The following is a 16,623-nucleotide window of genomic DNA, read 5'->3' as shown; positions in this document are numbered from 1 at the left end:
CCCAGGAGAAAGCCGAATTAAGTTGTCCTTCGATGGCGCATCAAAGGGCAATCCTGGGCAAGCAGGATGGGGAGGAATTTTCCGAGATAGTAGAGGGATTTCAAGGTGGGCATATGCTGAATGGGGAGGGGAAATGTCAAATAATGAAGCAGAGTTATGGGGGGTCTATCATGGACTTCAAATTGCAGCAAGAAATGGATATCGAAACCTTGATATTGAAGGTGATTCCCAACTTGCGATTGAAATGTTAAAGAAATTGAGGAGTGGCAAAAGCTGGGACCATGTGGCGAAAAGCTGGAGGACAGCTGCGATCATACAGGACATAGAAGTTCTGATGCGGACGGTTGACTATATTACAATCAATCATGTTTTGAGGCGAGGTAATAGGGCGGCTGATTTCTTAGCCAATTGGGCATGTGGAGAGCCGAATAGGGCGATGGACGGTAGTTGGTTAGTATTCCAGGAGGATCCACGGTGGAATGAGTTAACATCCATATTAAGACAAGATAATGATGAGGCGATCACGCTTGACAGGACCGATTAGCTGCCTCCCCATAATGAATTGGAGGGGAAAAGACAGGATCATTAATGATAGCACCGGGGGTATGAAGAACATTGTCGTCCAAATTAATTTCAGGAGGCGTGAGTATACGAAGGCTTTGAGAGAAATGATCATCCCAAGAAGGAATGAGGGTCAGGTATCGAGGTGGTGGAACGGTGGCATCAGAAGGACAGGGATCGTATCACATCATGCTCCAAGACCTGAGACGTTTAATAATGAGCAGGTTTGGAAGAACCCAAGCAGTAAGGAGGAAAGGTGGCCGAGCGGGGTTATAATGCTGCATGCTTGTAGATGGAGCAGCGTTCTAATCTTGCATGCCTGTAGAAGGAGAACGGTTTTATTGGTGCATGCCTATAGACGAAGGCTCAATTTGAGAGTGTACAATAGTCAAGCGAGGGAGGGAGGCTTGGCTCCTCTGTCTGAGTACAGTATAGTGGAATTGGGAGCGTATATTAGCAGGTTCACGAAATTGCTGATAAACATTATGGCAGTGAACCCAGACAGAGGTGAAGGTAGGCGAACGCGCAGCCAGGGGGTGAGTATGGATGCGAGAGGGAAGAATGTGGTTGAGGAACCGTCGCACCGCATTTACCTGGACATACCGGAAGATTCAGAAGAGAAAGAATTAGATATACGGGATTATCTTGCAGAGGAGGAATAGTGGCCGACCTCGGGCGGAAAGGTTGGGATATGGAAGCGGAGTACTGCTCCATTGGGAGCCAGGGGAGATACAGAGGAGGATTCAGAAGACTATGAAGAGGATGAGGGTAACAGGCGTGGAAGGAGTCGAGTTCGTCGGGGTCGAGGGAGCGTCAGGAGCAGAGGGAGGCCTGCAGGCAGTGGAGGGAGCCGAACAAACAGAGCAGCACATGAGGAAGGCTCAGGCAGTGGGGTCAGAGTTAGGAAGAGAGGAAAAAAGGATATGAGGAGGAAGTTGCAGGAGGCAGAGGAGGCCTATATTAATGAGACCAATCCTAACATTCGGAGAATTATAGATCACCTAGAAGAAGAGGCAATGCAGGAACAATCTGAACCTGAAATGGAAGATTGGGAGAGTTTTCTCCCTGACCCGGGACACACTAGAGGGAGAATGTCTCTTTATAAGCAATCTTTACATGTCTACTGGGGTATGAAGAGATTACTCGCCAAGGCTATGGAACAAGTGGCATTTGAAATGGTGGAGCTGGCTCAAGGAATGCCCACCCTTAAAAGAGAACTGAAGAATATCCAAATGACTCTTCTCATGCAGGATAGGAAGATGGACAAGCTGGTCCAGCTGTTTAAAGCAAGTGGAATAGAGGTTAAAGCAGAAAATGAGGTCAAGCCTGATGCCATGAAGCAGTAGAATATGCAGCTGTCGACAGGAGGTTTTTCTATGAATCTTTTTGTATTTTTGATATATTAGATGGTCTGGTTTCAAGTTACGAACAGTATGTTTTTAGGACGAATAGAAGGGTTTTTAGCATGGTTAGATAGACTGAACATCTACTTTTTTTGGATGGCTGTTATATACTATCGAAGGCCACCCGGTTTCCCTTCTGGGCGGGTGGCGTCCTGCTTATGTATGTACATTCTCTTTTAGTAATAGAATCTTGCCTTAGTTTACAAAAAAAAAAAAAACATTTTCTTATTTTATTAAAATGAAAATAATAAATTGATAAATAAGTAGCCATTTTTTTAATCTTAAACTATTCTTTAGTTGTAAATGAGATAGGTAATGTGTCAAGTATTATTTATAATTGGAGTTGAATGAATATTTCATTTATATTGATCGTCATGAAACCACTCACTTTTAAATAATATAATACTAGCACAACAACATTTACCACTGTGGTTGCTATACACCAATAGTATATGAAACATATATATAACCACATTATCCAATGTGGTTGATATATGCCAATAAGCTTATATCAACCACATTAATAATTATTATGTGTATTTTTTTAAACACTAACCATTTATTATTATTATTAACATCATTAGGATTTGGTCCAGTTTCGGACCAACTAATGTGAAGATGTGATTAATCCAAAAGATTTATATCTACATTATCGATCATAAAAGTCTTAGATCTAACATTATTAATAACCATATAAATAATAACCATATTATGTATATATATTACTATATGATTATTATATTAATATTATAATAATAATATAAACTCATAATAATATTAGTAATATTAATTAATAATAATAATAACTCATAATAATATTAGATTATTATTATATTATTATAATAAAATAAAATAATATTATTATTATATTTTTATAACAATAATATAATAGCTATAATAATAATATAAAATAATAATAATAATAATCACAATTATATTGAATTATTATTATTATAATAGTAATATTAACTCATAATAACAACAATGATCCAATAATAATTAGAATTGTGATAAGGGAATTATTATGTGTATTTTTTAAAGACCACCTATTTATAATTATTAATAACTATATAAATAATAACAATGATATTCTTCTTTCTTCATCTTCTCCCCCTTTGCAACTTGCGAGATCCACTTTTTGCGCGTTCTGAACATGCGAGTGCACCCACTCTCTATGCATCCCGATCCCTGCGGACGTGTCCACCGGGGGCTTTGCTTCAAACTGCGGCCGGGCTGGCTGGACCTGCTGCTCTTCATGGAGGAGCTGACTCCCCCTCAGGGGTCTTCCTCCACTCCTTCACCTTCCGTCGTTGAGGCCTTCATAACCTTGCTAGCCTCTCTGCCAAGGAAGAAATGCCTGGAAGCTGCTAAGTTTGTGAAAAAACTTGAAGATGTCCCCGAGATCACCCTTCTGCCTCAAGGTCTGATTCAGGTAGCCTTGTCTCTTGTAGATCATGCTCTGGTCGGTCAGTTTATAGGACTATGGCCTTCCCCGAAATCAACTGAGAAATGGATCGCTAGGAATTGGGCTCCTCTGATAAAAATCAAGCTAACCTCTTACTTCCTTGGAAGAGGATATTTCTTATTTGAATTTTCTGCAAAAGAGGACAAAGATCTCATTTTCCGGAATGGCCCCTACTTCATGGGCCCTCAAGGTCTAAATGGATGCCAGACTTCAATCCGACGGTGGATGTGCCTACAGTGGTCCCGTATGGGTAAGACTCCCTAATCTTCCTGTCCACTGCTGGAACTGGGACTCTCTGAGACATATAGGAAACTCTCTTAGGAAATTCATAGACAAGGCCAACAGAAAAGATCAGTATGACTGTGCCAAAATTTGTGTGGAGGTAGATCTAGAGGTCAGACTACCAGAAGCCATCAAAATAGTTGTAGGTCCATGGACTCATGTACAGAAATTGGACTATGAATAGCTGCTATTCAAATGCCAGAAGTGCCATGTCTACGGACACTTTGCCAGAGACTGCCCGTCCAAAGGGGTGGAAGAAAAAGGGAAGGAAGAAGGGTGGAATCAGGCAAAGCATCCCAAAACTTCACACAAGAAGAATGCAAATACAAATGCGAAAGCTCCCCAAGCGGGCCCTGTTCAGAAACCATCCATGGAAAGTCAAGGAAACAAATTTGAGATCCTTGGATCTGAAATTGTGAACACACAGGAGACAGAAATCCCTAAGGAGATCCCTCCACCCAAAGCCTTCCCCTCCAAAAGTGTACTAGAGAGATCCAAAAGGAGGATATCAGAAGAAGAAGAGGAAACCCAGGAGTCCAAGGAATTGGAGGAAGAAGGGGAAATAGGTGAATCCCAGTCTACCCCTAGAAGATCTACAAGAGGATGCATGTCAGCGAAGGAAAAAAGAGACCATGAAACTTATAAGGACAAACTTCAGGGTAGCCAGTCAACGCTAGAGAAAGTCCTAGCAAAAACCCTGAAGATGAAGAGGATCAAAACCCAGAGCTCCAAAGGAGCTCATCACAGCAAAAGTAAATGATGAAAATAGTCTCCTGGAATTGTAGGGGAATGGGCACTAAAGCCAAGGAAGAAGCAATGAACAACTTAATAAGACTGGAAGCCCCGGACATCCTTCTCATCCAGGAGACTAAATTGGAGGATTCAACATTCCTCCAAGCAAGCAAAAAATTTTGGAAGAAAGACAGAGCACAAGCAATCTCTGCCCGTGGAGCATCGGAGGACTTGGGTCGCTCTGGAATCCTAATAAGTTCTCATTAATCTCTGAACACCTGAACACTCATTGGATGTTTTTAAAAATGCAGCACTTAGAATCTAAAGAAATTATTTTCCTGTTCAATGTATATGCTCCTAACAATGCAGGTGAGAAAGAATTATGCTGGGACTCCATCAAAGACTTGACAGATCTAGAGATGCTAGAGAATACAATCATAGCCGGAGACCTCAACCTCACCCTCCTCTCGTTAGGAAAAAGAGGAGGCAGCATCGTCAGGGATCCGAAAAGAGAATTAGTGGAAGACCTCATTCAAGATTGGGATCTGATAGACATTAAGCCGACTACTGGTAACTTCACTTGGTCAAATAAGAGAGTTGGCCTGGGTTACATAGCGGCAAGACTTGACAGATTTTTGGTCAAGGGATCTGCCTTTTTCATTTGGGAGGAAAAACTCAGAATGGTTAAAGGCATGCTGAAAAATTGGGCTAAGGCCCTGCCCAATTGTGCTGTGGAAAGGAAAAAAATACAAAGTGCTCTAGAAAGTCAGCATCTCCATCTTGAAATAGCAGATATCACTAAAGATGAGTTGGAAAAGGAGGCCAAGCTCCAGCAAAGTTTCCACAAGGCCTGTTTGGCAGAAGAAGAATATTGGAGGCTCAAGTCTAGGAGCCTTTGGCTCAAATATTGAGACAGAAACTCCTCCTTTTTCCACAAACAAGCCCAAGCCAGGAAAGGCCGCAACTCCATCACTAAAATAAAAGAAGACAATTACGTATTGAAGGAATTTGCCAGCATAAAAAAGGCAGCCTCAGAGCACTTTGAGTGGCTATATAGAGAAGATTTAGGAGCTAGTCTAAATGTTACTCTACTGGACGTTGTCCCCAGCCTTATCTCCCCCAAAATTAACCAGGCACTTGAAGCCAAAATCACGCAGAAGGAAGTCAAGGAGGCACTTTTTGCAATGGATCCCGATAAAGCTCCAAGACCGGACGGTTTTATGCCTAGATTTCTCTAGACCTATTGGCAGATTGTTGAGAAGGAGTTCTTCAAAATGATTCAGAAGTCCCAGGATTGTAAGAAGATTGGAGGCTGCAAAAATTCAGCCTTTCTTGCCCTCATTCCCAAAGAGAAAGGAGCAAACTCTTTTAGCAGATTTCACCCAATCTCCTTATGCAATATTGGGTACAAAGTGATAACCAAAGCGATAGCTAACAGGTTGAAAAGAATCCTTCCCAAAATCATCCCGGACAACCAAGGTGGATTTATTCATGGCAGGCACCTGGTGGACAATTTCGTTCTGGTTCAAGAGGGGATTCATTCCAGCCTACATCAAAAGGAGAAAGGTATGGTTATTAAATTAGATCCAGCAAATGCTTTTGATCATGTTAGACATAATTTTTTGTTTGAGGTGTTGCAAAAACTGGGATTCGGGAAAAATTTCATCAAGTGGATTAGAGCCTGCATTTCAGAGCCTTGGATTGTCCCCCTGGTGAATGGTAGGGTTGCTAAGTTTTTCAAAGCCACTAGAGGGCTGAGGCAGGGGTGCCCCCTTTCACCCCTCCTATTCATCCTACAGGCTTCTGTTCTCAGCTTTTATCTCCAAAAAAAGTAGCAAGATCATGACATTGCTGGCCTGTGCATTGCAAGTGGGGTAAAAAGCATCAATCACGCCCTCTTCACGGATGATACATTACTGCAGGGGGCTACGTCTCCTCATTCAACAGTCAAATTCAAAGAAGTTCTGGAAGATTATTGTAAGATCTTGGATAGTGTATTAAACAATGGCAAATGCCATATCTACTGTTGGAATATTCCTGCTTCAACTCCAAGCACCATTGCTAGATGCCTCGGATTTGTAGTTGTTGGCATTATGACACAGGTTTGGAACAGGTTTGGCTCTCTGACATACGTGTTGTCCTTGATGGAAACTCACTCAAATGGAAAATCACAGTTCAGGCTCTCAGAATGAAAGAAAATGAGGTATATGGAGGTTCCTCGTAACAAAGTCACGTATACACGCGGGTGTACTGATCAGAAGGTGTATATACTATGCATGTGCTTTCATGCAAAGAAATCGTGTACATGTGGGAAAACTTATGGTTGGTCCATGGTATTTAGTTCAACATATTTGAACCTATGGTTTTGGTCCTTGGTATTGCATTTAAGTGTTGAACCCTAGTATTGGGTCCCTAGTATTAGTTCTCAATGGTTTTGGACCATGGTTTGAGTAAGGCCTAAGACTATAAAAAGGGAAGGAGATCATTTGGCAAGGGGATGGACTTATGTGTTGAATATCTTGAGAGGAGCAAGATCTGGAATATTAGTGATTGGTTGGTGAGCTACAGCTCGATCTGAATCAAGGAGGAACCTGAGCTTTACACGATGGTTAAGATCTATTGATGGGTAGAGATCTCAAGGCTTGAATAGTAGTATCATTGTGTGATTTTGATCTATTATATTTGGCACATGATTAGATCAATAAATCTGATAATATGGGTATAACTGATGTCTAATTAAGTAAAAGGATAAACCATCTTTTATAGATATGTAAGCAGGTTTGACACAGCTGAGGTGCGTATACTCGCAGGTTAAGCAAGTGAAGACTACATATATGCTTGTTGGCTTTGGCATAGCTGTGTATGTATGCAGGTTTCTATTGGTGAAGTAGTGTACGTCTCTTGAAATATGTTTTAGCTGCTTTTTTTTATTGCTGCAGTGTTCTGGGTTAAGAATTGGTGTCTCATTACTAGTACTGTTTTCTGGTTACAACATTCTGAGAAGTTATTGGTTGATTCAGTATTTGTACAAAGGAGATTGGTTGTTATAGATCTACTTGATGTTTGATTGATATTCATGGATCCAGTCTAAAAATTTATCGAACGTGGTCCTTGGAAGAGAAGGCTGAAGCCTTCTCTTGGTCAGCACCTACATACTAGTACCTCCGCTAGTGCAAGAGCTAAGGGGGTTGTATCTCCCTTCCAGGAGAAGCTGGAAAACGAGAGAAGGTTGTAGCCTTCTGCAGGTTGAAGCCTGCGTGCTGGTTTAAGACTGCACCAATACAAAATCATTGTAAAAAGAAGTTTCTAATTGAAAGAAGATAGAGACATATTGCAGCAGGTGGTTTTCACCCACATTGGGTTTCCACCTTATATCTTGTGTTATTTTATGTGACTGTCTGCTCTACTTTTCTGTTCCTGGTTACTGTTATATGGTTCTGACACACATATTAATGATCAACATCTGAAGAATAAATTAAATTATAAGTCTGGAAGTTATACGCGAATTTCATTAGTCAGAGTTGTATATACATGCTGTTTCCATTAACTAAAGTAGCGTATACACATCTTTATATAAATTGAAAAAGAATTTGACTTAATAATACTGATTCACCCCCCCTCTCAATATTATTTACAACAATTGGTATCAGAGCAGGTCCTTCAGGAGAAGCTTGATCGCTTGAAGGAAGATCTATCATCATGAGAAACTACGAAAAGGAAGCATCAATCATGCTACCAATTTTTGATGGGAGCAACTTTCTCTATTGGAAGGTAAGAATCACTGCCTATCTTCAATATCTTGGTACAGAAGTTTGGGATATTGTGGAAACAGGATACACATTTCCTTCAGTAACTCCTACAGATACGGCTGGTAAAAAGCAGTATGAAACAAATGCAAAGGCTGTCAATACCCTATTAGGGAGTCTATCTCAATCAGAATTCGTCAAGGTTATGCAGCTCAAAACCACAAAAGAAATATGGGACAAGATCGTTCTGAGCTATGAAGGAGATGATAAGGTAAAATGAGCAAAACTTCAAACTCTCAGAATTCAGTATGAAAATCTTAGAATGTACACTGATGAAAGCGTGGCTAACTATTTCCTTCATATAGATGAGATTGTTAATTGTATGAAAAGCTTGGGTGAAGAAATAAAAGAAGTTGTTTTGGTTGAAAGGGTTCTAAGATCTTTGTCTCCTAAGTTTGATTCAAAAGTTTCTGCCATAGAAGAAAAGTAGAATCTACAGAGCCTTACCATGTCACAGCTACAAAAAATCCTAACTGCTTACGAGATGAGAAAAGGTGAACCATCAGAAAGAAGAGAAGCTGCATTCAAAGCCTCAGGAAAAGGAGATTACAATGAGTCATAACATATTTCAGAAGAAGAGGAAGAATCTAATTTTGTCAAGAATCTTCAATGGGGAACTAGAAGATTCAGAGGTAAGCTACCTTTCAAATGCTTTGCTTGTGGGAGAGTCAGTCATTATGCTGCCAATTGTCCTCATAAAGATAAACTGGACAAAGGTAAGGAACCAGTTAGATGGAACAGAAAACAGAATGTAAGTAAGAAGAGCTATTATACTCATGAAGACAGTGATGGATATTCAACTAGTGATGAAGATGAAAAACGTAATGATTATAGACTTTTGATGGCTTTTGAAGATGATGATTTCTTGGATGCTATAGATGAAGAAGGTCTCTATGAAGAAATTTCTAAACTCAAAATTTGTTTAGAAGAAAAGAATATGATTATAGATACTCTGACATTCCAACTTGCTGAAAGAGAAAAACACAATGAAAAGTTAGAATGTGAAATTGTGGGACTTAGAAAAGATATTGAGAAAACAAAAGCTTTTAATCTTAAATTTGCTAAATGGTCTGAAACTTTAGATGAGATTATCAAAGTGCAGCATTCTCCTCTAATCAAAAAAGGTCTTGGATATACTGAAGAAGCATCTCAAGCACAGAAGCAAGCACAAAATCCATCCACCTCCAAAAATTATCTTGATGCAACAAGGAGAAGTGAACAGGTTGACAATCCATAGCAAAATCATAATGCAGATCACCACGTAATTCATGGACAATTTACCTCAAAAATGAACAAATACTACCAGGTAAATCGAGGGAAATCTACTTTAAGGATGAACAGAAGCTACAACCAACCACAGGTAAATCATTCTCAATTTTCCTCAAGAATGGATGTCAATAGAAACTGCAATAATTTGTTTGGTAGATTTGATAATCGCAGGAGTTTCTTCAATGGCCAATGTTTCTCTTGTCATAACTTTGGTCACAGAGCAGCTCAATGTGTTGCCTACAAGACAATCATGACTAGAGAAGCTCAAAAACAAAGGAATGTGACTGGGATCATGAAAAGGACCTACAATAACTTTTCTGCTCTTGAAAATGAATTAGAATGTTCTATTTGTAACAACTTTGGTCATGAAGATTCTGAATGCAGGAGTAGGTTTCGACAAACAACTCAGAAGGAGAAAGCTTCATTAAGTCCCAAAACATGGAGAAAGAAAGAACCGCTACCAGAAAGATGTGGAATAGCCTTATATGCGGAAGGACAAGGAAATCTGTGGTACATCGATAGTGGATGCTCAAAACATATGACAGGTGATATAGATAAACTTCAGTCATATAGTGCCTTAGAAAAGGAAAAAAAAGGTCTCATTTGGAAATGACACCCCTACACTCTTAAAAGGTAAAGGTTCTATTCTTTTGAAAGAAAAGGTCAAGGTTGGAAATGTTATGTATGTTGATGGATTAAAGCATAATTTATTAAGTGTCAGTCAAATGTGTGATCAAGCAAATGAAATAATATTTTGATCAAATGGATGCATTGTTCGTGAGCTTGATACAGGAGAAATAGTGATCAAAGGCATAAAAACTCCAAATAATTTATATATACTCAAGGGAGGACAAAAACAATGCTATCTAAGAAAGAATTATGAACACTGGCTATGGCACAGAAGATTGGGGCATCTAAGCTTCTCACGGATAAGGAAAGCATGCAAATATCAGGCAGTTCGTGATCTACCTGACATCAGAATTCCAGAGAATGCAATATGCAAATCATGTCAATTTGGAAAGCAAACCAAAACTAATTTCCCTGGGAAGGAAGGATCAGCTAGCAGGCCACTTGAACTTGTCCATACTGATGTATGTGGTCCATCTAGGAAAAGGTCACCTCGAGGAGAAGAATACTTTATATTGTTCATTGACGACTCTTACAGGATGTGTTGGATATGACTTATGAAGCATAAGATGAAGCCTTCGAAAATTTCAAAGCATTCAGAGCCTTAGTTGAAAACGAATCAGATCGTAGAATCAAATGCCTCAGCTCTGATAGAGGTGGGGATTTTACCTCGAATGATTTTTTCGATTTTTGTGAAGAACATGGAATAAGAAGGGAATTCTCTACTACAAGGACTCATCAACAAAATGGAGTAGTGGAAAGGATGAACAAAATGATTCAACAAATGGCTCGTGCTATGCTTGATGAGTTTGGAACTCCCGCAACCTTTTGGGGTGAAGCCGCATTTGCTGCAGTTACTATTCTCAACAAGAAAAATGTCCGAGTAAACAACACTCAAACTCCTCACGAACTTTGGTATGGTAAGACTCCCACGGTAAAATACTTCAAAATTTTTGGAAGCAAATTCTACATCAAGAAGACTGATGAAAATCTTGGCAAGTTTGAACCTAGAGCAGATGAAGTCATTCTCCTTGGTTACTCTCCCCACAACAAAGCATACAAGTGTTACAATAAAAGACTTGGAAAAATTGTTGAAAGTATTGATGTAGTGTTTAATGAAGAAGGAAACACTTCTAGGTAGGTAAAATCTAAAGATTTCGAAGATGATGAGGACTATCCATCAACATCAAATCGGATTCATGATGAAGAAGAAACCCATGAGGCACTAGAAGAACAGATAAGGATAGAAGAAAAGACTCCATCTAGGTATGTTCAGAAGAATCATCCAGAATATCAAATTTTGGGGCAGAAAGAGGCAGGTGTACAGACAAGAAGAACCATCTCAGAAGCTTCAAGCTATCTATCATTGCTCTCCTCCACTAAACCACAAAATATAAAAGAGGCATGCAAAGGTGAATGCTGTGTAAAGGCCATGGAGGAAGAACTTGAGTAGATTGAAAAGAATAACACTTAAGAGTTGGTTCTTAGACCAAAAGATAAGAATGTCATAGGAACAAAATGGATATTCAAAAATAAGCTGAATGAAAATGGAGATGTGATTAGAAACAAGGCCAAACTTGTTTACAAAGGGTATGCTCAACAAGAAGGGATAGACTTTGAAGAAACTTTTGCACCAGTTGCCAGACTTAAGGCCATAAGAATGTTCCTTGCTCTTCCTAGCTTTCAGAAGTTCAAAGTATTTCAAATGGACGTGAAGTCTGCCTTCCTGAATGGAGACTTGGATGAAGAGGTATATATTGAACAACCAGATGGGTTTATTCATGGAAATGATCCAAAACTTGTATGCAGACTCAAAAAAGCTCTCTATGGCCTTAAACAGGCTCCAAGGGCTTGGTATTATCAGTTGGATAAGTACCTCCATCAACGAGGTTTTATAAAAGGATCAACTGATAGCAATCTATATATAAAAAATGACAATGATAAGTTGCTAATACTTGTTGTGTATGTTGATGATATCATCTTTGGTAGCAACAAAGAAGACATCAGTCAAAATTTTGCCTTGGTGATGCAGAAAGAGTTTGAAATGAACATGCTTGGTGAGCTCACATATTTCTTGGTTTATAAGTCCAACAAAACAAAGACGACATTTTTATATCACAAACCAAGTATCTCAAGTAGATCTTGAAGAAATATGGGATGGAGGATTCGAAACCAGTATGTACCCCTATTGTAACAGGATACAGCCTCGGCGCAAATGATGAATTGGCAGCAGTACATCAACCAACCTATAGATCCATGATTGGTAGTCTACTCTATCTAACAGGTACCCGACCAGACATTATGCATGCAGTGGGAATAGTTGGAAGGTTTCAGGAAAATCCAAAGGAAACTCATCTTCAGGCAGTTAAGAGAATTTTCAAGTATCTTCAAGGAACTCAAAACTATGGCTTATGGTATCCTAGAGGTACAGATATCACACTTCATGCATATACAAATGCGGATTGGGCAGGAAGCATGGATGATAGAAAAAACACTAGTGGTGGTGCATTGTTCATGGGTCCTAGATTAGTAGCTTGGTTCAGCAAGAAACAATTTAAGTTCTATTGCATTATCTACAGTTGAAGCAGAATATGTAGCTGCTGCAACTTGCTACACACAACTCCTTTGGATGATGCAAACATTGCAAGACCTTCAAATCACTTGTACTCCACCTATCTCCATTTTTTGTGATAATACAAGTGCAATTAGTATTTCAAAGAATCCTGTCATGCATTCAAAGACTAAGCACATACCAATCAAGTATCATTTTCTCTGGGAACAAGTGCTTGAACAAAAGGTCAAATTGGAGTATGTTCCCTCTAAGGAACAAGTTGCTGATATCCTCACCAAACCACTGCCCAGGGAGACATTTGAATACCTCAGACAGAAGCTGGGGGTAGTTGATGCATCATCTTGCTATTGAATCTTGTTTGTTTCAGAGAAAAGTGGTCATAGGTGAGTTGAATAAGGAGGATTTGTGTACATACATCGGTTTATTAAGGTATAGTGGCGTATATGTTGGTTTGAAGAAAAGCAGTGGGGCCAAGCTTAGGATGAAAAGAGTCTGATATGGGTCTGAAAGAGACCATCTGGCACAAGTTCAAGGGGAGCATATATTCTTCTAATAATTCATTGTTGGCATTATCTTAGAAGATCTTGGTTCAAAATTCACAGTTGGTGTGATTTCAGGTAGAACAGGTGCAGAAGGAGAACATGGGTGCTGGTCTGAATAATGATTGACAAATGTTGTTAATGTTTGTTGTTGATAATTGTCAGAGTCTTACTGCAGATATTTTGTCTCCATGTCTTATATTTATTTTATCAAGGTCATGTAATGACCTATTTTGGTTTCCCCACTATGCTTGGGATGAATGATGTAATGTTCTTATTTTATCATGTATCCCCACTTGGTTGGGTGGATGAGTCAATAATGGTATATTCCCATTTGGATGGGAGATGGATGTATGTATGAGTCTTTGGTGATAGGAAAAACATTTATGATGTATAAAGTCGTGTTTCTTTTATAGAACATCTTCTTGTAGACCTTGCCTACAAGTTAGGGGGAGCTTGGATAGCACAACAGAGCAAAAATTTCAGCATGGACTCAGGGGGAGCATAACCCTTTGCCCTTGATGTCAAAGGGGGAGAATGAATTTGAGTGACTTTGGGTTGCCATCAAGTCCAAAGGGGGAGATTGTTGGCATTATGACACAGGTTTGGAATAGGTTTGGCTCTATGACATAAGTGTTGTCCTTGATGGAAACTCACTCAAATGGAAGATCACAGTTCAGGCTCTTAGAATGAAAGAAAATGAGGTATACGCAAGTTCCTCATAACAAAGTCGCGTATACACGCGGGTGTACCAATCAAAAGGCGTATATACGTTTGCACGCACTTTCATGCAAAGAAAAGTGCGTACATGTGGAAAAACTTACGGTTGGTCCATGGTATTTAGTCTGACATATTTGAACCTATGGTTTTGGTCCTTGGTATTGCATTTAATTGTTGAACCCTAGTATTGGGTCCCTAGTATTAGTTCTCAATGGTTTTGGACCATGGTTTGAGTAAGGCCTAAGACTATAAAAAGGGAAGGAGATCATTTGGCAAAGGGATGGACTTATGTGTTGAATATCTTGAGAGGAGCAAGATCTGGAATACTGGTGATTGGTTGGTGAGCTACAGTTGGATCTGAATCAAGGAGGAACCTGAGCTTTACACGATGGTTAAGATCTATTGATGGGTCGAGATCTCAAGGCTTGAATAATAGTATCATTGTGTGATTTTGATCTATTATATTTGGCACATGATTAGATCAATAGATCTAATAATCTGGGTATAACTGATGTCTGATTAAGTAAAATGATAAACTATCTTTTATAGATCTGTACGCAGGTTTGACACAACGGAGGTGCGTATACTCACAGGTTAAGCAAGTGAAGACTGCATATACGCTTGTTGGCTTTGGCATAGCTGTGTATGTACGCAGGTTTCTATTGGTGAAGTAGCGTACGTCTCTTGAAATATGTTTTAGATACTTTTTATTATTGCTGCAGTGTTCTGGGTTCAGAATTGGTGTCTGCTTACTGGCACTGTTTTCTAGTTACAACATTCTGAGAAGTTATTGGTTGATTCAGTATTTGTACAAAGGAGATTGATTGTTGTAGATCTACTTGATGTTTGATTGATATTCATGGATCTAGTCTAAAAATTTATGAAATGTGGTCCGTGGAAGAAAGGAGAAGGTTGAAGCCTTCTGTAGGTTAGCACTTACGTACTAGTACCTTAGCTAGTACAAGAGCTAAGGGGGTTGTAGCTCCCTTCCAGGAGAAGCTAGAAAACGAGAGAAGGTTGTAGCCTTCTGCAGGTTGAAGCCTGCATGTTGGTATAAGACTGCACCAGTATAGAATCATTGTAAAAGGCATTTTGTAATTGAAAGAAGATAGAGACATATTGCAGAGGGTGGTTTTCACCCACATTAGGTTTCCACCTTATATCTTGTGTTCTTTTGTGTGATTGTCTGCTCTACTTTTATGTTCCTAGTTACTGTTATATGGTTCTAACACACAGATTAATGATCAACATCTGAAGAATAAATTAAATTATAAGTCTGGAAGTTATACGCGAGTTTCATTAGTTAGAGTTTCATATACAAGCTATTTCCATTAACTAAAGTAGCATATACACATCTTTGTATAAATTGAAAAAGAATTTGACTTAATAATACTGATTCAGCCCCCCTCTTAGTATTATTTACAACAACAACCTCAACTTCTTGGTCCTCATTTAAATATCTAGGACTTCCCATCTTCCACAAGAGGGCCTTGAGTAAAGATTGGTATCCCCAGTTAGACAAATTCAAAGAAAAAATGCAGGCCTTGGGATCCTCTTGGCTCAACATAGCTGGAAAATCAGTGCTCATTAAAGCTGTGCTCAACAACCTTCCATTATTCAAATTCTCGATTTTGTGGGAATCATCAAAAATATGGAGGAACTAATCAGAAAGTTTTTCTAGAAAGGAGGAAAACAAACGAGAAGAGAATTTCTCTAGTCAATTGGGAAATAGTCACCAGCCCAACTCAGGAAGGAGGACTGAACTTTAAAGATCTCAGTGTCCAAAACTTAGCCATGGGAGCCAAATTGAATTGGAAAATCATAGCTCCAAATCCAGGTTGGGTGCAAGTTTCTTTATGGAGGAAGTACTTCAGAGGACCAAGACTTAGATTCCTAGATCAACCCAAGGATCATTTTAAAACTCCTTTCAGCAGGTTCATCAGTAGAACTGGCTCGTTGATAAGGAATCATTCCTTCTAGATTCCAGGAAATGGAAGACGCATCCATCTCTGGAACGACAGTATCCTGAATAGACCCCCGTTGGCAGAATTGAGAGGCATGATAGAGTTGTAGCACTGGATGTCAGAGGCTAGCATCAACACATTGTGGGACCTCTCAATCTGGAAGGGTGATGTTTGGATGGGTTGGAAACAACTCCCAGTTCCGCCTGCCTTACGATCAAATCTGGCAATGTTCACCATGCAATTGCATGGGCTAGCTCCAATTCATGCACGCAAGCAGGACATGAGAGGCTGGGGCTCAAATCAGATAGGTTACAGGATAGCCCAGGGCTATGCTAAATGTCTAGAGAGGCCTCACGTGCCTCCCAATCCTGCCCCCTGGGTTGGCATTTGGAAAATACCTTCAATTCCTAAAGTTGACCACTTCTGCTGGCTTCTCTACCATCAAAAAATTCTAACTGAAGATAGGCTTCAGAAAAGGGGCATCTTTGGGCCGTCTAGATGCATGCTTTGCAAGGAAAACTCAGAATCCGCCTTCCACCTCATGATCGAGTGCAATTTCGCAGCTTCCATATGGCAGGAGCTTCTTGTTTCCTAGAAGCATAAATTCACCTTCCCCTCCTCAGTTTCGGAACTGTTTGCGGGCTGGATGGCCAGATATCTAGGCTCATTTCCAAAAAATAAAA

The sequence above is a fragment of the Pinus tabuliformis genome, chromosome 9 (assembly GCF_031772625.1).
Source record: "Pinus tabuliformis cultivar Carrire ecotype Pingquan chromosome 9, CPIR1, whole genome shotgun sequence".
Lineage (NCBI taxonomy): Eukaryota > Viridiplantae > Streptophyta > Pinopsida > Pinales > Pinaceae > Pinus > Pinus tabuliformis.
The sequence above is the reverse complement of the archived record's forward strand: the minus strand, read 5'-3'. Positions refer to the sequence as shown.